The following is an 11,840-nucleotide window of genomic DNA, read 5'->3' as shown; positions in this document are numbered from 1 at the left end:
CGGAATTATTTTCTCATGATAGATAGCGATGTTCAAAGTTGCAGTAAACTAATTTTGCGATGTTTATCACACGTTCTTGTGAATATCCCCAATATTTGTAAAAATAACAAACATTTTTTAAGACTTTCAAAATATGCTTCATTAATACATCGTGATTATATGTAGTGAAGAGCTATGAACAAAAGCGATGACGCTTTCAAAAGATTCATGAAATAACCACAGCAAGGCAGTGCTCTCTGGAGTAATAAAAATGATGGCTTTGCATCAGTTTTCTCAAGCCACTATGAATTATCAGTCAAATACCAGATTCCAATGAATTCTGGGAATGCAGACATTCTGTCATCTAACACCAGTTTGTCTTCTGAAAATACATTGATTTATTACTTCAATATCAGCTTGTTATTTTACTGACTTCACTTATATAGTGTTCTGATACTGACAATAGGTATCCAGGTGTCAGTGGCTTAATAGCTTCATCATTGGAAGAGGTGTGCCTTGAAAGGTGTTATTGCTGGTCAAATTGCTGCTACCTACTTATTAATTCACAGACTATTTCAGATCAAACTGGGCAGGTTTGAAAAGCAGTGCTCATCCTTGGGAGTTGGTTTCAAAGGAATCCCAGAAGTGAAGCATCTGTGGGAGATCCTCTGGGTTTTTTGGAAGATTAAGCTCCCCAATTTTGGAAACCTGATAGCCTGGTGCCATACCACAGAGACATCTTCTGCTCAATCACGATTTCTCAAATCTGATCCTAAGCTTCATCGAGCGCTAGTGGAATACATTCTTGGCTCCAATCACCTAGTCTCTACCTGAGCTCACAGAAAACCCATAAAGCAGCATCTCGGCTTTTCAAAAGACCAGCATGAAGAGCGTTTGCATAGTCTAGAAGATCATTTGTTGCTTTATCCAAATCGATGGCTGTGTAAGACTGCAACAGAAAGGGAAAAATAGTGTTGGAAACTCGTAACTCACAGCAGAAACATCGGATGTCACAAATCTGTCCTATTTACTTGTTGAGCCAAAATGAGCTCCACTCTGAGGAGTTGCAAATTTAAATTTCACACAGGAAGAACAATATCCTTGTAGACAGTTAGAAGTTGTCTCAGTGGAGAAGAATCTGTTTAATAGGATGTCATGATCAACAGTATCGAATGCTACCGAGAGGTCCAGCGTAACCAGTAGAAGAACGTGCCCCAGATATGCACAATTTAAGGCACCACCAGAGCTAGAAATCCAGCCCCAATAAATAGTGTAGACTCAGGTTGTAATGGGGAGAGACACTGGTGCCAATGGAAGAAAAACTTCTAATGACCAATATCTATTTCTTCAACAAATTTGACTATGATAGATCATGTGGTCATTGTAATATAATTAGCAAAAGTGTGGGGGTCTACATTTTGTTTCTTTAGAAGTGGGATCATCTGTTTGCAGGAGGACAGAAGGAAAAGAGATATCATATGGAGAAGCCATTAAGTGTACTGATCACAGATAGTTATAGAATGTTCTTTTAAAAACCATGCTGGAGTAGAGTTTAGAAGTAAGTAGACTCAAATGAAGATAGTAAGAGAATAAACAAATTATTTACAAGTTGGAGCTCTGTTTTTTTGGGAAAGAGTGTTTTGCTCTTGAAGAATAACCGCTTCCTTAGCAGGCATTCAAATATTTTGTCTAATATATGATATTTAAACAGGAAAAAATAATTTAAGGTCTTTGCAAACTTACTCGGATCCTATTCTGAGACACAGGAAATCTTGAGTACTCCATGATTGTACTGACAACGTGCACCTTTGACTCATCAGCATCATCATCAACGATTTTAGCCCCAAACTGCTTTTTGGCTGAGCGAATGGTGGCTTAATATGATTTCAATTGGGAAGAATATAGTAATTTATTACTACGCTTTCACTATCTGATTCACCATGCCTCAGTTCTTCAATTTACTTCTTGGTTTTTGTTAAGCACAAAGAGAGTCAAGATGCCAAATGTGACTAGGTAAAGCTGTTGAACAAAAAAGTAATAAGTTTCTACTTAACTAAAAGACACTGATCCACGGCGGCGGAGGGGAAGGGAATATGTATAAGTTAAAGGGAGAGTAGTTCAGATGGAATTGTTCTCTGAGAACATTTCCACAACAGGATTACTAATGAATGGGAAACTGGGCAGCATTGATTGTAATTCAATAAGGGCTCCACAGGAAAATGGCCAGACCAGATACAAGGTAAGGAACTGATCAGGAATAGAGGAATCATTTTAAAGAATATTGTTGAACTTGGTACTATCTGCAGGGCCATCACCAGATTTTTTTCTTTTACCATGTTTTCTGACCCTTTTTTGTTGGCTTACAGGACTCTGCACACTCTACAACTGCCAACCAGTGCTAAAGTATTTGTGCATTCTCCTTAACAAAGAGAGGGTACGAAGTTCCTAGGTGATGTGGTGATCACCATTAAAGTGCCATAGCTAGTGAAGTCAGTCAGTGTGTAACAGGAGGCCAAGGAGGGGATTTCCTCCTTTCAGAACTAAGGCTCTCACATACCCAGCAAGCTAGGTGTCATGCTTCATCATTTGAGCCTGCTCCTCATCGGGCCGGAGCTGCAACGCCCTACAGGCACCCTTAAAAGGGCTCTTTATCGGAGATCTTTTGTTCCTTGCCATAAGGGTGCAAAGGGTGCGAGGGGCCTAGTTAGATGTAGATGTGCCTAGTGGTGTTAAAACAGGTAAGGGAATCCTCTGAAAGACTTTCTTCTGTGAGGGACCCTGCCTTATTAAAATAATAAGGGAGGGGTAGTGTATTTGGTTCTTAATACAACCCATTACATACTCTACTCTCAGATGGTGGACATGTTTCTCGCCCTAGAAATGTCATGCAATGATCAATGGCGATTCTTCAGGACCGTGAAAAAACTTAACAATTAAATATGGAAAACTATCTACAAATGTGTGGAAAGGTGCGTTGCCTCCTACCACTGGCTTGCACAAGTAAACTGTCTACTAGCATAGTGAGGCAACCTCTAAAAGTACAAGATATGGCCTCATTAGGTGCAGCGGAGAAAATGCACACCCAAAGAGTGGAGTCTCTGTTCCTCGTTGGGAACCCGGCATTGGACCTACCCCGGTCCGCTGCTTCCTAGTTCAAACCAGTTGCTTGGCACAACCTCAAGCAGAACTAATTCATTGCCTCTGCTGCAATAATTTTCTCAGCGCAAAAGGACTACACATTGACCTTGCAGCTCGCATCAGAACCTCCACTCTGCTAAGCTTCACTGACGGGCCCTCACATTGCAGGTCTCTCGTCAATAGCAGCATCGACGACGACTCGGGTTTTGCATCGCAGTATCCCAGCTCCTTAAAAAAAATGATGCATTGCATAGACTGCGTGACTCATCCTCGATGCTGGACTTCGCATTGCAAGCCCTCGTCAACGGGATTCTTGATGACAATGTCAGACCTTGCATCGGAGCTTCACAGCCCCTCGGAACCGATGCATCTCCTCCGCTGCGTGTCACATCCTCGATGTGGGACCGCACAGAATTCCGCTAACAGGATTTAAGGTACTCTTGTTTAGCTGGCGTAACTGGGTCTCTGCAGCTGGCCCATGCTCCATCGCAGTAGGTTTTCACTTCTGACTTGTCTTGGTCCGGCACGACCAGATAGCCATAGTTGGCACTATGTGCTTTTTGGAATTTTTTCGGTGATATCTCTAAACTTGCATATTCACAGTTCTGCTGATCAGATTTTTGACATTTTTGTCTTATTTGTTAAAATATGTTCCATTTTTCTAAACTGGTATGGGATTTTTCTTGTGTTGTGTTATTACTTCATTACTGTTTGTGTGGTGCGTAAATGCTTTACACATTGCCTCTAAGTTAAACCTTACTGCTTAGTGCCCATCTACCAGAGGGTTGGGAACTAGTCATTTTGGGCTTTGCTTGTGGCTCACCCTACAAGGTTTCACCTTCCTCAACCAGTAACCCCCATTTCTCAGAAATATGTTGTGAAGTAGAAAATGATGTGGGAAAGGAGTGTTCTGGTGCAGGCGCCGAAGGGCACAAAAATTGGAAAGCCGAAAAATAATCAGGATTCTAGCAAAAAAAACTTTTATGACTCTGTATAGTGAACGAAAAAAAAAACTGTAAAATCGGTGTGGCAGCGTTAATAAGCCATTGGAGAGTTTGCAGTTTACTCCCAGGTTAGTAACCACAGCTAATTTAGCCCAAGAAGAGGCGGCAATGCAAACCACCAAATATTGCCACCCGGACCAATATCCACATGCATCACTTTATGAACAGTAATGGTTTTGCCAACATTTTCTACTACTCCTCCCCTTGTCCCCCTACTCTGTTGTAATATATTAGCTTGTAACCGAGAGGTATTAGGAAATTAATGATCACATTGCGGATAAGTTGAACCCTCTTTCAATAAACCACACTATACCCACTTAATTTGTCTGGCTCATCTGGATCATCCCTATGATCTTTGATAGTTAAGCGGGTGTTCAACGCATATTTCATCCTCCGGGTGTGTATGTGGAAAGGATGCCTGGGACCAAGCATGGATATGTTGTTTCTTACTGAACATGCACTCTAACCTCAGTTTCAAACCTATATTAGTTATACGGCAATTCCTATACCCTTCATATACATAGGGGGACAGGTAAATTGGCCTGGGAACAACTGTCAGTTACCACAGACTGCAGCGTGTTTGCACATGAAGGAATTTTGGAAGTCCACTAACCTTTCAAGCTGGCGGTGTTTCATTACTCCTCACTCATGGATAAATGTCAGCAACAGGATTAACTTTCATCAACCTTCTGTTTTGCCAGCCAGCCCTTTCATTCATCTTTGGACACCCAGTAGCACCAAAGGCAGGCATCTGAGGACCCCAGGCTGCCTCATAATCACAGGAAACCAGAGTTCATCCTTTCCTGTCAAACCCTTCCCCCTGTAGCGGCTACAATGCTGCTCAGTTTACAGGACACATACACTCAGAGCCCAAACTGTGCATTATCAGGCCTAAATAAATGTTGCTCTGTGAAAGTCAAAACGATTGTAAATCAGTCTTGGACTATTCTCGACATTAAGCCAACGAGAGATACTTGCCTTGATTTTTCTTAGAAGTCTGCTACCTACTTACTTATCCAAACTCCATTGTGTTTTTGCTTTTTGCTGTGGTTGTATTTTCCATTTGCACTTTGTTTCACAAGAGCACTGCGTCTTTACTCTGCTATGCCACAGTAGTACGGCTGTCTGCTCCAATGAGGTGCTACTTTTTTGACAAACACATATGATATTAAAATAATTCTGCTTCTATGTTATTTGACTACCTCAGTCTTCACTATTTCGGATTCTTATTTCTGGTTAGGTAGGGTTTCATAGCCTTAAGATCTATAAATACTTTTAAAAGATTTTTTCTTGAGCAGCATTGTATTGAGTAGTGGAGTATTGTGGCTCACTGGTTAGAGGCGGCAGACCCGGGAGCAGAAGTCGGCCCGGGACCAGGGTTCAATTCCCGACGCGGCAGGGTCGTGGACTTGGGTCAACGGACTCGATAATTCTCGCTTCGGTGCCAACTCTAATCAGGGGTCCCACTCGGCAACTCTGGGCATTACATTAGCTTGCCTAATCTCCACAATGGCCCCATCAACGCCGGGGATGCCTGGCTCCACCTTGGGGACTCCCAGCAGGGACACTCCCAAAGGGAAAGCCAGGACGGGTTCCCCAGCATTATACAGCGCCAGGAAACCTTCGGGTAGCAGTGCACTTTACAAGCTCAAATACAAATACATTTGATATGGCCTCTGATTCTGAATTGTGTTATATTGTCCCAAAGGAACCATTTGTTCCATTTATGGTTTCATTCCATGACCAGGCCCCTAATTTAAAAATAGGGCTTCTTTCGTTATAGGTGAGGTGCAAGCATTAGAACAGCAGATGCTGATACTCCTAGAGCTCATTTGCATCAACAAATTAAAATCGAGCCCTAAGGTGGCGTTCATCAACTAGGCCCATATAGTCTAATCTCTCTTGCAGAATGATGCCTGTTTGTGATAGTGTGAATAATAAATAAATAAATTCATGCATTAGTGAGCCACCCTGAACTACTGAGGATCATTTACCAGTGCAAGACCAAATGTCCTGCGTGGGGGATTCAACATAAAGAATTCCCCGGCTCTGTGAACAAACATGAGGAAATCACCAAAGCCTAACTTAGATTTTAAAATTTGGAAAGAGCTTAGAAAATCGTTGCTAAATATCTCGGTTTGCCCTCACCACAGCAACTTTCGCTTCAAATATAACATAATGCCCTCCAAGCATCATCAAATCTGGTAAAAACTTGCAGATTCTCAGTCTATTGCCTCTGACATAGTCTTACAGACTGTCTCTGTGAGAAGCTGGCTTAGTATGTGGTGCACATTAATGTAAGTGGGCACCCTGCACTAATACAGACAACCCTTATGGTGATTTTAGCTGTCTTAGACAACCTTCGAAAGCTCTCTAAGTGGTAGCTGTAGGAAGCAGACTTGAGGCTTAGTCCAGAAGGAGTGTAAAGTAGATTGCTTTACCAGAGCATAATCTTATTGGTATAGATTAAGTGAAAAAGAACCACACGGCGTATTTATAAAAATATGTATTTATTATAACACACTCAGTAACACATACAGATATCTCCTACGCGAAGATATGCACAATGCACACAAAACTTTGCAATAAAAACAGGTAAGTAGCACGGATACACAGTGGTCGCCAGGGGGTGACCAAACCGCATACTAAAATAGTCGTATGTGAACAACGACTCAAGTCAAGACTATATCCAAAAGATGTAGAAGTGCTGGGGACCCAAGGAGCCACCCGAGATAAGTAACCAGGAACCCCACGGAGGCCGTATGCAAAGTGGGAACATGACAGTGGGCTCAATACAAGTCAAAGGGTAAGTTGCAGATGCAATTTTAAAGAAGAAGGACCCTTTCCAGTGGACCATGAAAAAACCTTGTGGAAGACAGAAGTTTGGAGAGCCATCCCACCCGTGGCTACCCTAGGAACCAGGATATCTATACCAGGGAAGCCTGGTGCATAGCTGTGAAGTGGCATCGGAAACCTCTGTCAAACTCATTGGAGGACTTTAGGAAGAAGCCGCTGCTGGAGAAGGCAAAAGTGTCCGGTGGAACCCAAAGGTGGATTCAAGATGAGAAGTACCTGCAAACATAGGGGAGAGAGTCTATGCCACTCAGGAGTGACCAGGAAGCACAGAAGATGAATGCCCACTGATGTCAGGTGTTAGGAGAGTTGACGTGACCTTGGAGTTGCAGCTGTGCGGACCCGGCGATGCTGTGGAAAACCAGGAGCTGTTAATGAGCTATCCCATGCTGGATGTCGAGAGTTGAGGGGTCGGTGTCCGTCGGGAGCCCCAATAAGCATTGGCAACTGCAAACAAGGTGGAAAGCAAAGAAGGTGCAGTGTCGGGACCAGCAAGGTCCAGGTAACTCACCACAAGCAGGGGAGTCATGGTAGGTCTCGAGCAATCAGGGGAGCACACAGAAATCAAAGAAGACCCTCAATAGGACCCACAGGGTGGAGGCACTGGAATCGCAAGAGGGCCTTGAGCAGCTCACTAAAGATGCAAGCCCACGATGCAAGTGATGTGGTGAGGACAACGATATTGGTCACGGGAAATGCTTGAGGTTGGGTCTAATTGGAGCCCAATGATCTTGAAGGAAAGGAGCCTTTACTCGGAAAGGAGGAACTTTACTCGTTCTTACACACTCATTCAATCCAGTATTCCCCAATATGTGAAAAACTAAATAAGAAAATACTAATGAATAAATTGCCTTGCCAGTAACATATCTCATTCTTTATTGAAAGTTGCTACTTACAAAATAATGTTCTATTGTACACCAAGTTAAAAACAAAACACTCTCCTTAACAATTATGCTTATTTCATGAATGATAGAGACAACATCTCATCTACTGTATCCTTGTATGTCTGCGATATTAGATGAAAAATGGTGCATCACATTTTGTTATGTACCTATTCATTCACAAAGAATATTTTTCCAAAATGTCAATCATAAGCATGTATATTATCATATATTTAAACACATCCAGAGTCAAAACACAATATAAAAACAGGAACACGTCCCAACCGTTAGATACTGGATCCTTGATTGAGAAGGGCCGTCTGTTACTTTTCTGGTCATACAGCCGATATAAGAGGCATTCCCAAAGAAAAACGTGATTGAGTAGTATATATTCAAAAGGATAAATAAAATCGCTAGTACGTAAAAGGAAGCAAATAATTATATCCAAAGTATACCATAGAGGAATTGATAAATCTCTATGTAAACATTCACCCTGTATCTAAAGATCATTGGAGGTGTATTGAAGACACCAAGAAACACTCTTTCATCATATCAAGATAAAGATTGAATATGACTGCACATGAACCTTTATTTTAGATTTGGCAATAGTGTTTTTAATCTGTTCTGAAGAAGGTGGTGTAAACCAGCACTATCCCACCGAAACGCCGTGTCAACTTGTTTTGAGTGTTGTTTTTATATTGTGGACGTGTTCCTGTTTACATATTGTGTTTTCACTCTGGATCTGTTTAAGTATATGATATTATACATGCTTATGATTAACATTTGGAAAAATAGTCTTTGTGAATGAATAGTTACATAACAAAATGTGATGTGCTATTTGTCATATAATATCAAAGACATACACGGATATACTAGATGAGATGTTGTCTCTGTCATTCATGAATTAAGCATAATCCTTTTTAAGGAGAGTGTATTGTTTTTAACATTGTGTAGAATAGAACATTAACTTTGTAAGTAACAACTTTAAATAAAGAAGGAGATATTTTTATGTTACTGGCAAGGCAATGTATTCATTAGTATTTTCTTATTTCGTTTTTCACATATTGGGGCATACTGGATTGAATGAGTGTGTAAGAACGAGCCACGAATACCAAAGAGAACAGTTTATTATTTCCTTACCTCTATGCCTCCACTGTGTGCCGTTTCTGCCAAGTACCTGCCCCCTCTCCTATGCCATGTTTGTGCTATGTCCCCTCCCGCTCTGATTAGTTATACTATCTTTGGCCCTGTGTTGCCATAGCCCTCCACTACTGCCACCCTATTCTCTGTGCGAATGCTTCTGCACTGCATTTTCTTTTGCCACCCCCCTCCACCCTGACATGGCCCTAGGGGTGCCCACCCTGCCCCTTAGGGCTTTAAAAAAAATAGAAAAATTCAGGACTTGTGAATTTAGTCCCAGAGTCATATACTGGTACCCACAATATTCTGGTAGTAGTTGCAGTCAACTAATCAAAACCTTCAGTATCATCGGACCATTCTGAGCCCTGCGATACCAAAAAGGTCCAAGGTCTACCTCTTCAAATGTAAATATCTAAGAAATAGCTGAATACATTTACAATAATAATCAAAAAGCACACTTTCTGAGTAAAATTCTAAATTTCTGCCTGATTTGGCATAATTCTGTTCAACCATTTTTTCCGTATTTCTTCCCTAATTGTCTTTTGGGATTTAACATAGGAAATCAACATTTTGGGAACCACCATCTTTCTTGCCCTATGCTTGATGGATCAGTGCAACACTTTCCATGAATGAACGGAGGTAGCTGAAATTTGTTTTTTGCAAAGCTTTGTGCAGATTCATCAACTGGTGCCAATGTTATCAGCAAACACAACAAGATGATGGATGGAGTGCTGAAACATTTCAACAACTCACTGCCAGTCATGAGATCTGGGTTGAATCCATTGCTCTTTTGCTCACTATGGGCCAGATGTAGGTAGCCCTTTACCGATCGGAATCGGCCGAAAATACCGATTTTCGGCCGTTTCCGATCGGTAAAGGGCTATCGAGATGTAGGGGCACATTTTCGGTAATTTTACCGAATCGGCATCATTACCGAATCGGTAAATTTACCGATTCGGTAATATGTACCGAATCGGTAAAATAATTACCGATTCGGTAAATTTACCGAAAATGCAATGTAGGTAGCCAATTTACCATTGGCACATGGCTTACAGAATCGGTATTTTACCATGGAATACAAATCCATGGTAAAATACTGATTCCTGTGTACATGCACATCTGTGCATGTGCACATGTGCCATGTGACAGACAGACGTGCCCTTAGGGCATGTCTGTGTGCCACATTGCACACATGCCCGTTTTGGGGGTGCTAGAGGGTGTCAAAGTGACACCCCCTGCACCCTTGACAAAATCAGTATTTACCGATTCAGTAAATACCGATTCGGTATTTGAATTGGATCCTATGGGCTTCAAAGGCCCATAGGATTCAATAGCAAATACCGATTCGGTATTTACCGAATCGGTAAATACCGAATTTGTAAGGAATCGGTAACGATTCCAGATGTTGGGACCTACATCCCATTTACCGATTTTGAAATACCGAATCGGTAGCATTCGGTATTTCAAAATCGGTAAATGGGATTTACCTACATCGGGCCCCATACCACCACAGTTCGGATCCAGCCATATGCAAATCAGTCTTGACCCTTTCTCCTCATGGGAACAGTCCAGCCAGAACTGCCAGGCTAGGTCTTCCCTGGACTAGAAACAAGCATCCTGGGATCAGTTTTGGGGCATCACCCATCAACATCCAGGCTAGCTTGAATCCAGTGGCACAGCAAGTGAGAGACCCATGTCTGGGCATACTCTTGCCCACTTACAACAAACATAGCAAACACAACAAGATAATGGATGGAGTGCTAAAACTTTTCAACCACTCATCCCCAGTCAAGAGACCTAGGTTGAATCAATCGTTCTTTTCCTCACCGTGCCACCCCAGTTCGAACCCAGCTATGTGCAAATCAGCTTTGACCCTGCTCGTCATGGCAACAGTCCAGCCCGAACTGCCTGGTCAAGGTCCTCCCTGGGCTGGAAAAAAAGCTTCCTGGGACCGGTTTTGTGCTCAGTGTGCCACAGATCAGTGATAGGGGGTGAATGCTTGCATCGTCTGTTTTTTATTGCTTTGGTCGCCCTAAGTGGGATGGGTACACCCAGATGTGGGTACCGTGCTCACTATGCCACTGGATTCTAGGTAGCCTGGCTAATGAGGGGTGATACCTGGAAACCAGTTTCAGGATGCTTGTTTCCGGTCCAGGAAGGACCTGTCTAGGAATTTCGGGCTGGACTGTTCCCATGAGGAGCAGGGCTAAGACTAATTTGCATATGGCTGCATCCAAACTGGGATGGGATAATGAGCAACAGAATGATGGATTCAAACCATATCTCTTGACTATGCGTGAGTGGTTGAAAAGTTTCAACACTGCATCCGTAATTTTTTTGTGTTTGCTATGTTTGCCCTAACTGACATATTGCTGGGTTCAAACTGGGGTGGCGTGGTGAGCAAAAAAAATGATGGAAATAACTAAGATTAGTGACCGGGGTGAATATTTGCATCGTTCAGCATTCCCTCCATCATCTCGTCCTTTTGGCTAAGATCAAGTTTAGCATCTGTTCTTATCAGTTTGAAAGCACAATTTTTGCACTAGTAAAATTTTGATTTTGACAGTATTACGACTTTGACTTGGAAGTGAGTAAATTAGCTTTATGCTAATTTATGCAAATGTTGCGATCGGCACAACGAGCTCTTGACCGAGCAGGAGGAGGTGGACCGGCGTGCTGGTGTGTGTTTGTTTCTTAGGAACACAAAATAGAACCCAAAGGACCTGTGGTCAGCGTTAGAGCACCGGTAATGTACGCTCCCTACAACTCTCTTTTTCCTGGCCTTTGGGTGGACTAATGCTGGACACTTAAAACACCTCCTAACACCCTTCACAGGCCTGTACAA

General features: G+C 42.3%; 1 pseudogene; it reads left to right on the top strand.

Annotated features, from left to right (window-relative positions):
- The first annotated feature begins 11,464 nt into the window (after positions 1 to 11,464).
- On the top strand, positions 11,465 to 11,621 carry LOC147683361 (U2 spliceosomal RNA; annotated as a pseudogene).
- The last annotated feature ends 219 nt before the right edge of the window (positions 11,622 to 11,840 follow it).

The sequence above is a fragment of the Lissotriton vulgaris genome, chromosome 11 (assembly GCF_964263255.1).
Source record: "Lissotriton vulgaris chromosome 11, aLisVul1.2, whole genome shotgun sequence".
NCBI lineage: Eukaryota > Metazoa > Chordata > Amphibia > Caudata > Salamandridae > Lissotriton > Lissotriton vulgaris.
Note: the sequence above shows the minus strand (reverse complement) of the source record. Positions and strands in the feature narration are given on the sequence as shown.